A 21,201-nucleotide genomic window follows, 5' to 3' on the forward strand; every position below is an offset into this window, starting at 1 on the left:
ACACTGATACCAAGAAAATATTTATACCAAATGTACTACTCTGCATGATTTGGAACTAGACCATATGTTATACGTAGTATTTTATATCAACTTACTTAATAATTTAACCTTACAATAATTTTAGACAGGTTTTAATACAAACTATAAAAACCATCGTTAGTAAACAAGTCATCATCGTACATACCATTACCTCTGAAACACTCATATTTTTATTTGATGACGCAGTTTCTGAAAGTAATTTCTTGTTTGGCGACGAATAATCGTAAAAGACTTACGTCGCAACAAGGCCCCCGGAGTTCAACATTTCGTCAGAGCTACTGATAGCCTTGGGAGAGCCAACCATGACAAAAGTCTCCCATCTGGTGAGAAAGATGTATAGGACAGGTGAAACACCCTCAGACCTCAAGAAAAATATAGTAATCTCAATTCCAAAGAAAGCAGGTGCTGACAGGTGTGAAAATTACCGAAATTTCAGTTTAATAAGTAATCGCTGCAAAATACTAACACGAATCCTTTACAGAAGAGCGAAAAAACTCGTATGAGCCGACGCCAAGGAAGATCACTTTGGATTCCGGGGAAATGGAGGAACACGTGAGGTAATATTGACCCTACGACTTCTCATAGAAGACAGATTAAGGAAAGGCAAACATATGTTTATAGCATTTGCAGACTTAGAGAAAGATTTTGACAATGTTGACTGGAATACTCTCTTTCAAGTTGTAAAGGTGTCAGGGGTCAAATACAGGGAGCGAAAGGCTATTTTTGCAGCAAACAGATTGTAGTTATAAGAGCCTAGAGTTACGAAAATAAAGCACTGGTTGACAAAGGAGTGAGACAGGGTTGTAGCCTATCCCCGATGTTATTCAATCTGTATATTGAGCAAGCAGTAAAGGAAACAAAAGAATAATTTGGAGTAGGAATTAAAGCCCAGGGAGAAGAAACACAAACTTTGAGGTTTGCCGATGACTGTGCAAATTTGTCATAGCAAAGGACTTGGAAAAGCAGTTGAATGGAATGGACAGTATATTGAAAGGAGGATATAAGATGAATATCAAGAAAAGAAGAACGGGAATAATGGAATGGAGTCGAATGAAATCTGAGAGAATGAGATTAGGAAATGAGACATTTAAAGTAGTGAATGAGTTTGCTATTTGGGAAGCCAAATAACTGATGACGGTCGGAGTAGAGTGGATATAAAATGTAGGTTGACAATGGCTATGAAAGCTTTCTGAAGAAGAGAAATTTTTTAACATCGAGTATAGATTTAATTGTCAGCAAGACCTTCCTGAAAGTATGTGTATGAAGTGCACCCATGTATGGAAGTGAAATATGGACAAAAAACAGTTTAGACAAGAATAGAAGCTATTGAAATACCGTGCTACAGTAAAACGCTGAAGATTAGATGGATAGATCACGTTATTAAAAAAGAGGCACTGAATATAATTGGGGAGAAGAGAAATTTGTGGTACCTCCTGACCAAAAGAAGGGATCAGGTTGTAGGACACATTCTGAGGCGCCAAGGAATCACTAGTTTAGAGCTGGAAGGAAGCGTGTGGGGTAAAAATCGAAGAGGAAGACCAAGAGATGAATACACTAAGCAGATTCAGAAGTATGTAGGTTGCAGTAGTTACTCGAGATGAAGAGGCTTGTACAGGATAGAGTAGCATGGAGAGCTGCATCAAACCAGTCTTTGGACTGACGTCCGAAACAATAACAACAATAATAATTGTACACAAGAAATATCCTAATTATATTGCATTCTTATAATTCCCTTAACAGATTCTACACTTTGGTCCACTGACTGTTTACTAACGAAAAAACCCTCTCTAAACTAGCAATGTGGTAAGGAACAGCGACGAAAAATTCTGCAACTGTTAGTCGTTCTGAGAAACAAGCCACATTCTTGCCTCTTAGAAATATTTACACCAGATGTCATTTAACAAGAACTGATCTCCTCCATTAACATTAGTATCGTTCGTCAAAAGCAGAAAAGGGCAGAACTGGTCAAAACACTTTCATCTTATCTTTTTCCATTTTCAGTTTACCACTTAGATACAGAGTTGTTTGTTCAACATCTTCCCAGTTTGGAGAGTTCTTCAAACCCACCCCTGTGAAACCTATAAACTTCTGATACTGAACCAACCATTTCCTCAGGTATTTAATTGTTGCATCGTATATATGTGCTGTTTATCCTTCTAGCATATCAAATGTAATACCATAACCTTTTCTTTTCTCTCAAAATTTCTTTTAGCTTCAAAGATTTGAAATTCTTGATTTGTCTTTCTTGAAGAACGTTCAGCATACTCTCAAGAATACATATCATTTCTACACGTGATTTTTTTCTCTTTCTCTAGGGATAAAATATAATGGTAAAATAATAACGTAAGAGAATGACTAAACCATAATTGTGCTTCACTGCCGGCCGCTGTGACCGAGCGGTTCTAGGCGATTCCGTCCGGAACCACGCGGCCGCTACGGTCACAGGTTCGAATCCTGCCTTGGGCATGGACGTGTGTGATGTCCTTACGTTAGTTAGGTTTAAGTAGTTCTAAGTCTAGGGGGCTGATGACCTCAGATGGTAAGCCCCGTAGAGCTTAGATCCATTTGAGCCATTTGTGCTTCACTAAGCTCATCTTGAAAAAGGCATTTTAATCAAAATAGGAATTTCTTGCTGAGTAATAGCACATGATTTCAGTGCAAGATACATTTTAACTAATATAATTGCGTAGGCTTCCGCGGCCAATTTCAGTCGAGATAGAAGTTTGCTGTGTATGCTATCGCGTCATATTGTATAAAACTACCGCTGGAGAAAATGAACGTTTCGGCCACGGTTGCAGCGGCCTTCTTCTGGTGGTCACCGGCCAATGAGAACTTGGTTCCTGTTTATCAATTCCTGGACGTCGGCCGCGCGGCGACTGTTACTCGCCGCTAGTGCTTGCGCCTCGTGTTGACAGAGCTGTCTATTTGGCTGTGACTGCTGGCAGCCAAGTTTGGGCAAGCCTGAATCCATTCTCTCTATTCATGTTCTTCGGGTGCTTAAGTATTTCGATGGCCTCTCTGATTTTGCGTTTATTCATATCCGGCTGCTTGGCCAACACACACGCTTCGCTGAATTTTATTTCTTTTCCACAGTCTTACTGACGTTCTGTCACAGCAGATTTTTTGTGTTGCCCTAGACGAATATGGCCCTCGTGTTTCCGAATTTGCGTTGCTATTGGATTGACAGTCTCGCCGATGTATGCCTCTCCACATTCGCATTCCACATTGTACACGCCTGTAGTCTGTAATGCATCCACCTTGTCCTTAGTGGAACCTAGCACGTCCTGGATCCTGCGACCACTATAGAAGACAGGCTGCACCTCAACACGCGAAGGTGTTTGCCTATTCGGTCAGTAACATTTTTCACGTAAGGTAAGCGCACTGCTGACTGCAGTTTGTCTATTTCTTGCTTACTTGTATTCGACGACAAGACTGTGTGGATCGACTTATGACTGTAGCCAATGGCTAGAAACGTTGCACGTAGCCTTCCAAGCTCAGCTGTTATGTTTTGAGCATCACTTAGGCGCTGCGCACCGATTGCCAAAGAAAGGATGATCGAGTTCTTCTGCGTTGGGTGGTTGTAGAATTGGGCGTGCAGATACCTGTCTTTGTTTTGTGTGTACGCTTGCGATATAGTGAGTGACCCAGTTTGCCCTCCGTTGTCCTGTATACTTCGACGTCTAGAAATGGAATTGCACCATTCTTCTATACTTCGAGCATGACTGTATCTTCCCGTGCATGTTGTTCAACTATTCTTGAACGAATATAACGTAGTGGCATGTGCAGTGAACAGTATTAAAAAAATATAAGGGACACTGCATAGCTAGAACGCACGGTTAGACCCAGAAGAGCAGCTGCAACCGTGGCCGAAACGGTGGTTTTCTCCAGCAGTACTTTTATACAATATGACGCGGTACCATACCCAGAAAACTTTTATGTCAACACTTTAACTAGACTTGCAGCAAAAGAGGAAAGAGACAGCCATCTAGCCTTAGAAGGACTTAGTATTTGCCTCTGTTGTACATAAGAAAAGTCACAAAAGTTCTGAAGACTTTCAGTATGTACCGTGGAAAATAATTAAACATTTTTGAAATTATGGAATCAACATCTAACGTAAGTCATGCATCAATACTATGTTGAATACAGTTAACGTAAAACGTAAGCAGGGCGGCCTACTCCTAGTAATCTACCATTTAATTTGTTTTTCAGGTGGGCAAAGGCATTAGTTCCCGACGTCTTACCAATTCCAATAATTTCACGAAAATTTGTCGTGGTATTGCTCCCAGAAAAAGCAACCCATTTGTGGTCAATACCTCTACTTCAAAGAATACTGCATATGTAAAATGTAATTTTTTCCAGATTTTTCATCTGGAGTGTTTTTAAGTTTTGTCGCCTTTGTTTGAATTCGCCCCAGTTTTAACGTCATAGTATTGAATAGAAATTACAAATAATTTCACAGAAGCATGGTTACTACCGTCTGTCGCAACATCAAAACGAGAAATACTCTCTAAAACGTTAGTAGGCACATTAACAGACTGTGACAGTACCGAATTGCCACGCGGGGTAGCCGCGCGGTCTAGGGCGTCTTGTCACGGGTCGGCGCGGCTCCCTCCTCCCCCCTCCACCCCCCTCCCCGTCGGAGGTTCGAGTCGTGTCCTCCCTCGAGCATGGATGTGTCTTTGTCTTGTCGTAAGCTTTAGTTTACGTTAGATTAAGTGGTGCATCAGTTTAGGAACCGAGAACCTCAGTAGTTTGGTCCCACAAGACCATAAATTTCCAATTTCCAGTACCGAATTAATAACTACTTCTGTTTTAGTATGAGTACGTAACATTTGTTTAGCTATATTTGAGTTTTTTAATAACGCTTTCTATAGTTCTCTTGTACAGATAATCGTTTTTAAACTTTGATGATATTTAACCGTGTGAAAAGATGGGTACCTCCGGCTGCAAGGGCCAAGTCACTAAGAATACAATCCTTTTGCGTAAAAAAATAATTGAATTGAATAACCTATAATATAGTGTATAATTATTGTTTTTCAAGGAAGAATTCACCTAGAATGCCACCAAAACGCTGGTAAACACAAAACGCGCGATCGTACTGCTGCATCTCCGTCCAAAGGTTATTCAGTATAACGGAATTATTCAATATAACGGAACCTGAAGTATTGCAGGCGATTTTACAATGCTATAATTCGGTATTTGCGGACAAATGGCCGCAAGGTAATGTACTTTACCTTTATTAACAACTGAAGTTAATGTACCAAGTGGACAGATAAGACATTCTTCCTCGGAGTTAATTCTTCCAGGACTGAAGTAAGGAAATTGTTTCTGTAATTCATCACCGAAGATAAATTTGCGTTTGGTATGATTTCGATTAAGTGTTAAGACTGCTTAGCTTCACAACAAACGACAAGAGGTTGAAAATAATAATTCTAATTTGAAATTATTAGAAGCCGAGGTATCCTGTACTGTAACATAGGTAATGCTTTCTACATGTCAGCTCGCAGCTCGTATTTCATGCTTGTTGCGATGCCAGTTATTTAAATTGCTCTCAGATCTTACTAGATGTGCAAACTGAATATGCTGTGTTCCTTTATCTTTAATTTAGAGGGAGAGCATTTGCAGAAAATCACTCTGTAATACATACTTTACACAACGGAATTTATAGTTTTTTCTGTTGTCATAGGTTTGTTTGAACTGATTACAATACTAGCCCTTTCTGGAAATAAAAAAATATGGTTCAAATGGCTCTGAGAAGTATGGGATTTAACATCTGAGGTCATCAGTCCCCTATACTTAAACTACTTATACCTAACTAACCTAAGGACATCACACACATCCATGGCCGAGGCAGGATTCTAACCTGCGACCGTAGCAGCAGCGCGGTTCCGGACTGAAGCGCCTAGAACCACTCGGCCACAACAGCCGGCTCTGCAAATACAGTAACGGAAAAAAATCGGAACACCGGGAGGAATTATACGACATAAACGATAGTTGGTAGGCGTGCTTTTACATCTACAATATCACATTGTTTGAAGGAAGGTTAAATTCCTCGCAGTTTACGATCGTGAGAGTTTACGGAGTTGTATTTCTGAGCTGTCAAATTGAAGCAGTTGTGCAATTAAAGAAAGAGGTCATTTTCGCGTTTTCCTAGAAACCCGTGTGCAGCATTTTTGGGCCCAGAAGAAGGGGACACGTCTGGTTAAAAGAGGACGGCTGTTAACCCTATCTGAAACAGAGCTAAAGAAGATGTACTAGAAAAATGCAAAGTATAAAAAATTAGGATATCAGAAAAATTACTGATTTTAGACTATCGTTTGGTAGGAAATGCACAAGTTGGGTCCAAGTAGCCTCAGTTTGTGGTACTTAATGAACGAGTCTCACAATTAGTTTCTCTTGTCGATTTCAATACCTGTTTTTCCACAAAAGTACCATGAAAACAGGTAGTAGCGCTATGTGTTGATTACGGTGCATTTTGCAAAGGCCTCCACAGCCCAACAGAGGCCCAACACTATACGGGGACACGGCGGTCAGCCAGTTGGCGGTTGGTCTCTGCAGTGGCAACGAGCTGGATGACACATTGTGCGGTCGCTGGACGACAGTAGCTGTGTCTCGAGCACGTACCATAGAGTGTGCAAAGTCCCTGTTAACGCTGTGAACTTTCGAAGAAGATAGTTTGCTGCACGGAGGAAACCGGCGTAGAGCATTGAATCAGCCATCGACCACGAAACCACATTCTTACGTCCGCTATACGCCATGTGTTTGAGACTGCCTGAAACAAAAGCACGTCTCTCTCTCTATCAAGCAGGACTGCTTTGCGAAGTGGGACATCTGCAAAGCAGAGACATCGATAAAACAACTATTTATTCCCCCACTGTACAAAGTCAAGACAGGTACGTTAACTTGCGACACACCCTGCACCGCTGGGTTCCCCTGTACCAGACTCAAACACATTAACTGCCACGGAATACTGAGAAATAGTGGGTTTTGTTAAGTTGGACCACGTTCTGCGTGTGTGCTAGCTTTAAACGTAATATGGTGTGCGTTCAAGCAGTTTCCCGAAAATTTAACAGTACTCACATAGTGTACGTGGTAAAACGAGGAAAATTCAAAATGTACAACATAAATTTTACAGCACAGCACAAAATTGAAAATGACTACAGAACGAGGCCGCATCAAGGAAACAAGAAAATCTGTAAGAACCATATGAAAATGGATTTGTAATAATCTCTAAACCTGTAATGGTTTTCTTTAAATAACATTACTTAAATCATATTGGTAGCTGTGTACTGTTTTAACTTATAATCCTTAGAATTTTACTACATCCAGCGTTCTCGTAATGTTTGCTCAATACAAGAAGGCAGATTGTGAACTGCCTTAGAACATTCTGTCTGCCTGTGTGTGTGTGTGTGTGTGTGTGTTTGTGTGTGTGTGTGTGTGTGTGTGTGTGTGTGTATGTGTGTTTGAGAGAGAGAGAGAGAGAGAGAGAGAGAGAGAGAGAGAGAGAGAGAGAGAGAGGAAAGACAGAGAGTGTTCGCGGTAATCATATCGCACAGAATTTCTGCTCCCCAAATCTTATGGAGCTAAATAAGGGCGCCCAAAGATAAATGCATGCATGAAACAAGAAACGAAGAGATACTAAAAGAAAAAGGCGAAGAAAGAATATAAAACACATACCAGAAGCAACGGCAGATGTTTGGCTGATTTCGTTAGCCATTAGGCCACGAATGGAAAAAAAAAAGATTTCTTGCTTGTACAGACAATGTGATACTGATTACGTCGGAGTTACTGCAACAGTTTCATTGTAGCGTACAAGAAATAACACACGCAGAGAAAGAAAATTCATTCTCAAATGCCAGCCGCTGTGACCGAGCGGTTCTAGGCGTTTCAGTCCGGAACCACGAACCTGTTACGGTCGCAGGTTGGAATCCTGCCTCGGGCATGATTTCCTTAGGTTAGTTAGGTTTAGGTAGTTCTAAGTCTAGGGAACTGATGACCTCAGATGTTAACTCCCATAGTGCTTAGAGCCATTTGAAACATTCTCAAATGTTAATATTCGTAAAACTTATTATCAGAGCTGATATACGCAAATAAAATGATTATGACTCCAGGGAGCGACAGTCAAAGTTAAGAAACAATTCACTAGATAAGAAAAATAGTAGATGGAATTTGGATCTATAGAGGCGTAGCAGGCTACTGTGATGCTGGGATTCGAATGTTTACGAAGACTGAATACACGTACGCGCAAACAAACAGAAAATTAAATACCAGACGTGTTTTTTAAGTAAGTACCGTTTTGAAATTAAATAAAGATGTGCCAAGATATCTCAATAATTATATTTTTACATAAAAGGGTGTACCTTAATCTACTTTTCTACATAATTTCCGTCAATATTGAGGCACTTGTCATAACGTTGTACCAGTTTTTAAATACCCTCCTCATAGAAGTCTGCCGCCTGACTTGTTAACCACTGCATCACCACTGTTTTGACTTCGTCATCGTCTTGAGGACCTGACCTCCCAAGTGTTTCTTCGAGAGCAGGAACTGATGGTAGTCACTGGGCACAAGATCAGGGCTGCACGGAGGATGATTTAGAGTTTTCCATCGAAAACGTGTGATGCGATCTTTGGTCTGATTCGCCACATGCGGACGGGCATTGTCTTTTAGCAAAACGATTCCCTTACTCAATTTCCATGGCTGTTGCTTTGATTCTGGTGTGACGTAGGCCACCCATGTTTGATCGCCCGTAACAATTTGGCTGTCTAAACGTTTGGTTTTGTGCACATCCGTCCACATTTTCGGTACCCAACGTGCGCACAATTTTCTCTAATTCAAGCCCTCGGTCACAATGCCATACAAAACACTACGAGAAACATTAGGAAAGTCATCCCGTAAGAAGGAAATCGTAAAGCGTCTGTTTTCTCTCACCTTATTTTCCACTTTCTGCGCCAAACTTTCGTTAACGACCGAAGGACGCCCACTCTGTTGTTCATCAAGCACATTTGGGCGGCCATCTTTTAATGCTCTCACTCACCGTCTTACCATTCCATCACTCATAGTGTTTTCTCCGTAAACTGCACAGATCTCACGATGAATATCGATCGCTTTTAGACCTTTAGCACTAAGAAATATTATAACAGCCCGTACTTCACAGTCGGCGGGACTCACGATTATCGGAGGCATCTTAAACACTCAGTACACAACGTAAACAAGGAAGAATCAAAAAAATGATTCAAATGGCTCTGAGCACTATGGGACTTAACATCTGTGGTCATCAGTCCCCTAGAACTTAGAACTAATTAAACCTAACTAACCTAAGGACGTCACACACATCCATGCCCGAGGCAGGATTCGAACCTGCGACCGTAGCAGCCTCGCGGTTCCGGACTGAGCGCCTAGAACCGCTAGACCACCGCGGCCGGCAAGGAAGAATCAGACTGTGATGACGTCAGTGCATAGATTAAGGTACAGGCTTTCATGTAAAAATAAAATTATTGAGAAATCTTAGAACTTATTTTTTTTTAATTTCAAAACGGTACTTTCTTAAAACACACGCCTCTTACGTAACTTCATGTTTTCAAGGTGATAACTAAAACTTTATGACTACCCTTGTACGCCGACCGGAGAGGCCGTGCGGTTCTAGGCGCTACAGTCTGGAACCGAGCGACTGCTACGGTCGCGGGTTCGAATCCTGCTTCGGGCATGGATGTGTGTGATGTCCTTAGGTTAGTTAGGTTTAATTAGTTCTAAGTTCTAGGCGACTGATGACCTCAAAAGTTAAGTCGCATAGTGCTCAAAGCCATTTGAACTATTTTTAGAAAAAACAATAAATGGAATTTGGATCTATAGAGGCGTAATAGGCTACTGTGATGCTGGGATTCGAATGTTGATGACGACAGAATACACATACGTGAAAACAAACAGAAAATTAATTACGTAACTTCATGTTTTCGAGGTGATAATCGAAACTTTATGACTATCCTTGTAAACACTCGAATTTATCACTGGGCAGCGCCATTTTCTTTTGGTTATTCTAGCCGTTGCTATGGCACTGAAAACTGTATTTGAAACTGTATTAGGAATGAAAAAGATGTACCTGAAAACAAACAAAATATTTGTTATGTAAACATATTTTTCTGGAGAGATAGTTAAAGCATTATGATTACTCCTCGTATTTAATACAGTACTGGCTGCGTGTCGTGTGGACAGAGTAATAACTATAAAAATGTTTTTAAGATAAACTTGTTGTGATATCCATCTGCCACTGAGGAAAGTGGACCACGGGACCTTTCAGCCGCAGAATGGGGCGTTCAACATAAAATGACAACGTTCACGATTCGGTAAGCACCAAATCTAGCAACCAGCGTCGTAAATGGGCTACAGGGTCAGCCGAGGCCCGAGCTGATTACCGCGTTCATCAGTCCGTCGGTGAGCAGTTAATTGCGGAATTTGCCAGTGTACCGAGCTCCTGATGACGGCCACACAGCGCGTCATTAATACGTCGCCACTGTGCGCCAATCTGTCGCCATTATCACGGCGGGTACGCGCGGCGATTGCCGGCCGGCGCGCAGTAACGCCCGCTTCTGTACGCTCGTGCGTGCGCTCGCGTCCGCGCTGTTTCCGCGCGAGTGCTCTCCGCTTCGCGGCTCTGTTTACGCGTTGTCGACAAACTGTGTCGGCGCCGTGTGGACGGCCGCCTGTTTGGAGGGTCGAGCCGATGTGTGTGTGCGGGGGTGGCGAGTGTGGCGGCGGCGGCGCGGGGGTGTGGGGGTGGCTGGCGGAGGGCAGCGTGCCTCCGCAAACAGCGACGCGCCTCCCCAGTCAACTCGTAACAAAATCACGTGTTTGTGTGGTGCGGCGTCAGGCGCTAAGCCGATTACGCCTCCAAGGTTTGTTCGGCGAAGGACGTGCTCGACACCTGTGGCCTCCGTAGAGTGAATTGCTCCAGCGTTCGGTGGGAACAGTAATGGATCCACGAACACGTCACCATACGTAGACTCACCTTTAGTTAGGGACTTTTACAATGCCAGAACCTGTTACGGGACACACATAAGTTCGTGGATATATTCATGATGCTAATAAACTCCGGTTTCCGGAAAATATTGGCCGTGGCGATCTGGAGGGTGAGTAGAACGTCGAATGAAGTGTACAGTTGCTGCATCTTCTGATAACAAAGTAATCTTTTGTAATTTGTTGGAAATGCTGACAGAAAATTACGGAATAGAAAAATTTGCGATGATTTTGTAACGATACAACATTTTCCCTCCTTTAGTGTTCTAGAATTAAAAATATTACTGTCGTATTTCCAGGGGCAGATGTGGACTCTGACCAAATTCTATTAGTTATGAACTGTAGATTAAAACTGAGGAAACTGCAAAAAGGTGGGAATTTAAGGAGATGGGACCTGGATAAACTGACTAAACCAGAGGTTGTACAGAGTTTCAGGGAGAGCATAAGGGAACAATTGACAGTAATAGGGGAAACAAATACAGTAGAAGAAGAATGGGCAGCTTTGAGGGATGAAGTAATGAAGGCAGCAGAAGATCAAATAGGTAAAAAGACGGGGGCTAGTAGAAACCTTTTGGTAACAGAAGAAGTATTGAATTTAGTTGATGAAAGGAGAAAATGTAAAAATGCAGTAAATGAAGCAGGCAAAATGGAATACAAACGTCTCAAAAATGAGATCGACAAGAAGTGCAAAATGGCTAAGCAGGTATGGCTAGAGGACAAATGTAAGGATGTAGAGGCTTATCTCATTAGGGGTAAGATAGACACTGCCTACAGGAGAATTAAAGAGACTTTTCGAGAATGGAGAACCACTTGCATGAATATCAAGAGCTCTGATGGAAACCGAGTTCTAAGCAAAGAAGGGAAACCAGAAAGGAGGAAGGTGTATATAGAGGGTCTATACAATGGTATATATGGGGTCTATACAATGGCGATGTACTTTAGGACAATATTATGGAAATGGAAGAGGATGTAGATGAAGATGAAATGGGAGATACGATACTGCGTGAAGAGTTTGACAGAGCACTGAAAGACCTGAGTCGAAACAACGCCCCGGGAGTAGACAACATTTCATTGGAACTACTGACGGCCTTGGGAGAGCCAGTCCTGACAAAACTCTACCATCTGTTTAGCAGGATGTATGAGACAGGCGAAATACCCTCAGACTTCAAGAAGAATATAATAATGCCAATCCCAAAGAAAGCAGGTGTTGACAGATGTGAAAATAACCGATCTATCAGTTTAATAAGTCACAGCTGCGAAATACTAACGCGAATTCTTTACAGACGAATGGAAAAACTGGCAGAAGCCGACCTCGGGGGAGATCAGTTTGGATTCCGTAGAAATGTTGGAACACGTGAGGCAATACTGACCCCTACGACTTATCTTAGAAAATAGATTTAGGAAAGGCAAACCGTTGGAATACGTGCGGCAATACTGACCTTACGACTTATCTTAGCAAAAAAGATTAAGGAAAGGCAAACCTACGTTTCTACCATTTGTAGACTTAGAGAAATCTTTTCACAATGTTGACTGGAATACTCTCTTTCAAATTCTAAAGGTGGCAGGGGTAAAATACAGGGAACGAGAGGCTATTTACAATTTGTACAGAAACCAGATGGCAGTTATAAGAGTCGAGGGGCATGAAAGGGAAGCAGTGGTTGTGAAGGGAGTGAGACAGTTTTGTAGCCTCTCCCCGATGTTATTCAATCTGTATATTGAGCAAACAGTAAAGGAAACAAAAGAAAAATTCGGAGTAGGTATTAAACTCCATGGAGAAGAAATAAAAACTTTGAGGTTCGCCGATGACATTGTAATTCTGTCAGAGACAGCAAAGGATTTGGAAGAGCAGTTGAACGGAAAGGACAGTCTCTTGAAGGGAGGATAAAAGATGAACATCAACAAAACCAAACCAGAATAATGTAATGTAGTCGAATTATGTCGGGTGATGCTGAGGGAATTAGATTAGGAAATGAGACACTTAAATTAGTAAATGAGTTTTGCTATTTGGGGAGCAAAATAATTGATGATGGTCCAGGTAGAGAGGATATAAAATGTAGACTGTCAATGGCAAGGAAAGCGTTTCTGAAGAAGAGAAACTTGTTAACATCGAGTATAGATTTAAGTGTCTGGAAGTTGTTTCTGAAAGTATTTGTATGGTGTGTGGCCAGGTATGGAAGAGAAACATGGACGATAAATAGTTTGGTCATGAAGAGAATAGAAGCTTTCGAAATGAGGTGCTCTAGAAGAATGCTAAAGATTAGATGGGTAGATCATATAACTAATGAAGAGGTACTGAATAGAACTGGGGAGAAGAGGAGCTTGTCGCACAAATTGACAAGAATAAGGGACCGGTTGGTTGGACATGATCAAGGGATCAAAAATTTAGCATTGAAGGGCAGTGTGGAGGGTAACAATCGTAGAGGGATACCAAGAGATGAATACACTAAACAGATTCAGAAGGATGTAGGTCGCAGTAAGTACTGGGAGATGAAGAAGCTTGCACAGAATAGAGTAGCATGGAGAGCTGCATCAAAACAGTGTCAGGACTGAAGACCACAACAACAACAGCAACAAGTAATTCCAAGTTCTAGGGCACTGATGACCTTATATGTTGTCCCATAGTGCTCAGAGCCATTTGAACCGTTTTGAAGTGTACTCTCTTTATTGCCAGGTACGATGAAAAGCGGCGACTATGCCCCTGTCACCAGCATTTTCGCTAATAGATTCTTCTGCAGCACTTTTCATTGATGATTCTTAGTAACTTCTTTTACAGCCCCAAGCAGTAAGCCATTTTATCTCTCAAATTTTGATGGAGGAGGCGGTAGATTCATTACCTGAAAGGGTTCTTGCTGCCTTATGTCCCCTATCAATATAGCACATGCCATATGCTACCCTCAGTTTCACAAAATAACCTTTGTTTAGGATTTTAGATGTCATGCAAGACGCACCAACGCTGCATTTATCACAGGTAAGTTCGTAACAAGGCCTTTCATGGCACTCTCATCTTCCACCACAGAAACACACGGCACACCAAAGAAATGCTTGCACATGACATTGTCCAGTATTAACTGTGACAGTATGTTAACGTCAATAATAATACTACACGAGCCTTCAGATTCACTACCTTCATTTTCATTAGCACCAAAAACAAGTTTCCTTCTTGAAGCACTCGGCGGTGGATTGGTAATCGGCTATGAGAGGTTGCAGTCTTGAGCTACTGTTGGTTGCAGCACTCTTTACTGTGTATCTGTTGGTCTATTGACGTTGTTTCCGATTGGAGCAACGAACTGTAGGCATATTGTGCGATAATATGCCAAGAACGAATACAAAACAGCACAGCCAAATGAAAATCGTTTCGAAATTCACAACACCACACTGCAAGACTTTCAAAAGAGAGAACAAACCAAATCTGTGATCAAAACAATGCTCGCTGATAGCAGTAGAGAAAGTATCGATATCAATAGTCCTTTGTTTCACATGTGACAATCTCTGGCGCAAATATAAACATTCGAATTCTACAGAGCGAAATACACTTACGTGTGACAGAAGAATACTGTGCAAAGGGGTGTGGTGCTGCATCTTGGTACACTTAAGATCAAATAACGTGCCTTATAATGTCTCAAATATATATGTTTCATACATCAAATTATTCAGGAGGATGTGCTCTAAAAATAGGCATATTTTTTTAAAAATTGAATTTTTTTAATTTTCACATCCAAGCACCTCCCTCCCCCTCCCCCCCCCCCCCCCCCACCCCTGTCAAGCAATACTGAAGCTCAAGAGAAGTTACTTGCTTCATTTTCGGTTAATAAATCATTTATTTCAGCTATTTCTGAACACTTTGAGGATGAATCTTTTTTTATATAGCATTTTAGAGTAAGTTATGTAACTATTAGTTACTTTTGAGATGTGTATTTTGAATGTCATATTTGTTTTGCTGTTGTGACTAACTACATATGGCCATACAATTCTGACTCCACACTTAAACAACTTGACATCTGACAGTATTTACCTTTTGTTGCTACCTGCTCTTTACTATTCAATGATCATCGTGTAAACATTAGTATGATTTTTGAGAAATGAAATAATTATATTGTAATAATATGGAAGTATTTGTGATAATTGCAGACCCATTACTCAATGATTGGATGTGTAATAAGTTATAGTCACAAGTAATGACATTTTTACTAGCTTATGTTGATTGGATCTCATGTCACTTATACTGTATAAGAAGGAATTGCATATATATGAGACTTTTGAATGTCAATTATGATAACATGTATTCTCAATGGGTTACAACGTCAATACTTTTATGGTCTTCTTGATTTCTTGGGTACTCAACAAGGTATACTTGTGCCTACTGATGCTGTGCGTGTATCTTTATCTGAGTATGAAAGGGAGGGACACACTAAAACATTTTGGTGTGGTTGTCAGTGGACATAGCGTACGTAATGAGTCCCTGAGTCTGCTTACACCTCAGACTTGTGTGTCGTCAAATGAATATATTAGAATTTTAGTGTGGCTATCAGTAGACATAATATGGGTTGTCCCTGAGTTTGCTGCACCTGTCTATGGCGCTGCAGTCATGCGCTGTGCAGCTGGTCCCGGCGGAGGTCCGAGTCCTCCCTCGGACATGGGTGTGTGTGTTTGTCCGTAGGATAATTTAGGTTAAGTAGTGTGTAAGCTTAAGGACTGATGACCTTAGAAGTTAAGTCCCATACGACTTCACACACATTTTTTTTTTTTTGCTGTACCTAAATAATGTGTTTCTTTACCTAGTTTTCTGTTTGCAGATGATTTTTACTCTGTGAAAGAACTATAAATAACATTTTGTTATCTGGTCAAATGAATTACTGCCAATGTCATCAGATTTGCGTGCTCACCAGCACAATGATGCTTGTATATTCATTTTCCCTCTCTTTGCGCTTTTTGCAATTCTATGTAATATTTGTACTTACACAACTGAAAGATTTTTTTACACTCTTGGGGAACTACAAAAAATATTTTGGTTTGTCAATCTTAGATGGAGATGAGTGCTTACATGCACAAGATTATACTTGACTATTTCTTCACTACAATGTACAGCTTATCAATATCCTGTTATATACATAACTTATGTAATCTTAAGCTTATATTTATCTATTCTAACACTTGTCTAAACCATTTGATGATATTGTTCTCGATTTTGTTATATAAGAACTTGGCGTTTTCTCTTTGCCAACATGTTAGGCAAAAATCACCCCATAACATTCTTAAAAGTGAGTATGGGGGTTATAAAAGCTGGATGTCTATGATTCTGCTGCGTGCATATACATACCCTTCAGTCTGAGATACTACAGTGTTATCGCATTTAGTAGAGAGCAAACAGTTGTTGAGGGGACTCGTAAGTGGTCAGATGCAGCGACCAGTAGAGAGAAGCCATGGGACATGAGACGTTGCAGTCTGCCATGAACATGCTAACAGCGCCAGAGGAGACTTTGTATTTAATTGAGGATTTGAGTAATTTGCCTTTTTGATGCACGTAGTTGTTTGAGTGCGCACTGGAGAGATTTTGTCAGATTTGTGTTTGCTTACATTGAGAGTAATACTCGTATCTTAGTTGTGTGCAGAAACGTGGTTATTCAGTATAGACATTGTGTAAAGTTTGTCAGTGTTTAAATAATATATTGCAAACATAAAAGACTGTAGGCGCTGTGGTTTCTTTCATTTTGTTTTACATCGTTTAAGGCTAGCTGACCAAACCCCTCCTGATCACTCAGTTTCTATGTATAAAAATGTGGCAGTAGTTAGTGCAATCAGTCTATGCATTGCACTCTGCATGGATCGCAGTACTGATTTTGAAATATTTTTAGCATCTTGCTGATCACGCAGTTGTAGTGGCAAGACGAGGTAAGTGGTCTGTTGCATGCAGAAGCATTGCAGAACAGTTTTTTTTCTGTTTTTTTTTGTTTTGAACCCGTAGTCGGAGAGCTGAGGATTGATTTCTTTATAATTATTAGGAGGAGTAATTAATCTTTGTTTCTTTTTGTTCTTAGCCAGGATTCTAATACTGTGAGAGGTGCAATGTCGCATATTTACCTACGTCTTTCACCAGAATTAATAATAGTAATTTAAAAATAAATACGAACTCGTTTCAAAGTAATGAAATTTCCACCACAAATACATCCTAGTGTTAAATATATCTTAGGCGTTGTACGCACCGCTGTTCCAGAGTACATGCACACTTCTCCACCACGACATTTCCACAAAATCTGTCCGGGGGAAAAACAAATCCTACCGATCGCAAAAACTAGCGATCGTGAGGTGCGAGCGGTCTGCCGACTACATGGTAGCCGCATCTTCACCAGCATGGAGAGAGACCCCACACCAATTCAGGCCATTCCTGCCAGTACCAAACGCATGTATGCTCTCAATACAAATATTGGAAACAATAAATTGATCAGTCGGGAATCCGGCATTGTGTCTGGTTTTTTAAAGCACTATAGTATTCCTAAATTGAGCCTCTCTGCTGCATTTAGAAGAAGGAAGATTGGTGTACCACGAGATGGGACAGTAACATCAACAAATACCCGTACAAGACAGAGTCCACTGAGATGTGTTGAGAAGCACTTTTAAACCGTGAACCAATCCGTAGTAATAAGCTGTCATGGCTATATATCAGAGACCGCTATCAGTTGGGAACTTGATGTCGCGAGTGTGTATTTAAGGTGGGTCTCTGCACTAACTTCGGAAGGAGGAAGGGTCTACTGCATGATAGGACAGTGACGACAGCAAATACCACTGCAAGACAGAGTCAACTGCGTGTACACAGAAACGCTAAACACCTCTACATCTACATCTATACTCCGCGAGCCACCTTACGGTGTGTGGCGGAGGGTACTTATTGTACCACTATCTGATCCCCCCTTCCCCCTTCCATTCACGAATTGTGCGTGGGAAGAACGACTGCTTGTAAGTCTCCGTATTTGCTCTAATTTCTCGGATCTTTTCGTTGTGATCATTACGCGAGATATATGTGGGCGGTAGTAATATGTTGCCCATCTCTTCCCGGAAAGTGCTCTCTCGTAATTTCGATAATAAACCTCTCCGTATTGCGTAACGCCTTTCTTGAAGTGTCCGCCACTGGAGCTTGTTCAGCATCTCCGTAACGCTCTCGCGCTGACTAAATGTCCCCATGACGAATCGCGCTGCTTTCCGCTGGATCATGTCTATCTCTTCTATTAATCCAACCTGGTAAGGGTCCCATACTGATGAGCAATACTCAAGAATCGGACGAACAAGCGTTTTGTAAGCTACTTCTTTCGTCGATGAGTCACATTTTCTTAGAATTCTTCCTATGAATCTCAACCTGGCGCCTGTTTTTCCCACTATTTGTTTTATGTGATCATTCCACTTCAGATCGCTCCGGATAGTAACACCTAAGTATTTTACGGTCGTTACCGCTTTCAATGATTTACCACCTATGGCATAATCGTACTGGAATGGATTTCTGCCCCTATGTATGCGTATTATATTACATTTATCTACGTTTAGGGAAAGCTGCCAGCTGTCGCACCATGCATTAATCCTCTGCAGGTCCTCCTGGAGTACGTACGAGTCTTCTGATGTTGCTACTTTCTTGTAGACAACCGTGTCATCTGCAAATAGCCTCACGGAGCTACCGATGTTGTCAACTAAGTCATTTATGTAAACTACGATCCACTCCGTAGCAGTAGATGTCATGGCTAGATGTTGGAGATCGCTGAAATACTCACATACGCCGTGTGCTTGTCTGCCGATGTCCATACGATAAGCGCCGCTGGCGCCAACCTTCAGAGGTCAGTGAAAACTATAGCCATGGCCGCAGCCGTAGTTGGGGAAGCGCATATATGCCAGAGTACACCAACGCTGGCCATGGAGGGAAATCAGGGATGAATAGAGTAGTAGGAATCGGGATGTTACCAGTATTTCCAGAGCAAACACCCATCATTTGAATCTTCTCTCACGCAACACACACTTCTGCTTCGGTCGCACACTGGTGACTTCAATAGTCCTCACTGCCGTGGGCAACATCAGATAGGTCTGTGCATTCTATGCGTCCAACCACCCATCATAGGCTGAGCTAATCCGCAAACTTTCAATCGTCGAAGCCTACTGTCCACTTCTGCTGACAGCTGCGGTGAACAGTGAAACAGACAGCTGCGGCTTTGATGTATGTGGTGGTTCTAAACAATTCCACCGCGACATAGACCCTCCCCCCTTTCCTCAGTTTAAGAAATCCACTTTATCCATTCCAAGACAGCGATCTTGTTGTCCATACATCTCGAATTTCTCAAGTGACAGGAGGTTTTCTCCCTTTTATACAAGTTAATGGAAAACAGAAGAAATCAGGGCAAACACGCTTTTTCACATCGCGAAGGTAACGTAACTAGTTGCAAAAATCCCTGTAACAGTATGTAGTATGCTACATTTCCTCTAAGTACTTTCTTATCAGGTGCAAAAAGATATGTTACAATCAGCTTAATACCTGCTACATCATGCACCATGAGACTAGAATACTAAACTCATTTTTGGCTCTTGACAGGTTGTTAAGACCCGCCTCCCCACTTTCGAACTTCCTTATGGTAAACCAGTTGCCTCACCACATACGAAGTCTCTTGAGGTAACGGCACAGAGAAGTTGAAAAAGTAGGGCTTCTATTTCGTATCACTTTATAAATTCGCTAATAGATCTGATTTCATTACGATGGTCATCTATCCCTGTGTAAGTGGGGGATCGAAATTTCGTTAAAAGATATCGCTGCAATGACAAAAATCCTTGATTACCATTCCAGCTCAAGAATCATATCCGCTGTACCCTGACCATCTCTTCCATCTGCCAGCCAGCATGCCATTGATATAGAATTGATATTCTAATTAAGTAATTTGATCATGAGAGTCACTTTGCATGGGGAGTAATTTTTTTTTCTAGCGCCCGATTACACTCACCTGGCAGCTCAAGTGGGAATCCCTGGAAGGAAGAAGACGCTCTTTTCAAATGGTTCAAATGGCTCTGAGCACTATAGGACTTAACATCTAAGGTCATCTCTCCCCTAGAACTTAGAACTACTTAAACGTAACTAACCTAAGGACATCACACACATCCATGCCCGAGGCAGGATTCGAACCTGCGACCGTAGCGGTCGCTCGGTTCCAGACTGAAGCGCCTAGAACCGCTCGGCCACACTGGCCGGCGTCTATGAAGGTTTCTGATAATGATTAAGGCTACTGATGAATCATGTTCGTGACACTCTCATATCTCGAAAAGAATCATCTTTTTCAAATATGGTTTTAGACAGTCCCTCTGCATCTTCAAACTGTTCCTCAGTTTCCGCTCTCCCTGCAGCTGTGTCCTCGTCATCATTCCAATTTTAGTTGTAAGGCAGGAGTTGTCTAACACCTTCTGCATCCCACAGAGAGACATAGTGAGCTCAGGAAATACGACAGGACTGTATTTTGACCACTCGGTGGAAATGGGAACATGTTGAAATAGTTCCGCCAACTGTGCACAGTGTATAAGGCCAGCGTCAGATAAAGCTTTCCCCCACATCATGACGTAGTACAAAAAGGACAGTAGAAGCATCTACAATGGTGTTTGTTATTGGGAAAATTAGGATGACTCCAGATCAAACGGGATCTGGAAGAACGACAGGAATTACGCTACTGCGTTGCGGTGTATTACCATACTAGATACAGGTACTACAGTCAGAAGGAGATCACCCAACCATTCTTTCTACCCTCATTATCTTGTACCATCCAACAGAGGAAAACTACGAACTACAAAACCCTCGCTAACGTCACTCTGTAGAGAAGTCGATAACATGTTACCACATTCATCTCTTCTGATATATTGGGCAACAAATACCATCTGTGTGCTGACATGGAGCTTATGAGGCAATACCATTAAATATACAGGTACTGGTCTACTGAAGAAGGTGGTCTGTGATCGATGTCACTTGCACAGACCAGTGTAAAGTTTCATCTCCTGTATTATACAAGGACCATGTTTTGTTTTTCCACCATGATTTCAAGGTCTTTGTCAGGTTGTCAGCTGCTAAACCAACATTAACATGGTTAGATCCTCTGGCTCTCACAAAAAACTATACATTGCACAGTGTAAACTATATTGCTGCT

Source organism: Schistocerca serialis, chromosome 4 (genome assembly GCF_023864345.2).
Source record: "Schistocerca serialis cubense isolate TAMUIC-IGC-003099 chromosome 4, iqSchSeri2.2, whole genome shotgun sequence".
Lineage (NCBI taxonomy): Eukaryota > Metazoa > Arthropoda > Insecta > Orthoptera > Acrididae > Schistocerca > Schistocerca serialis.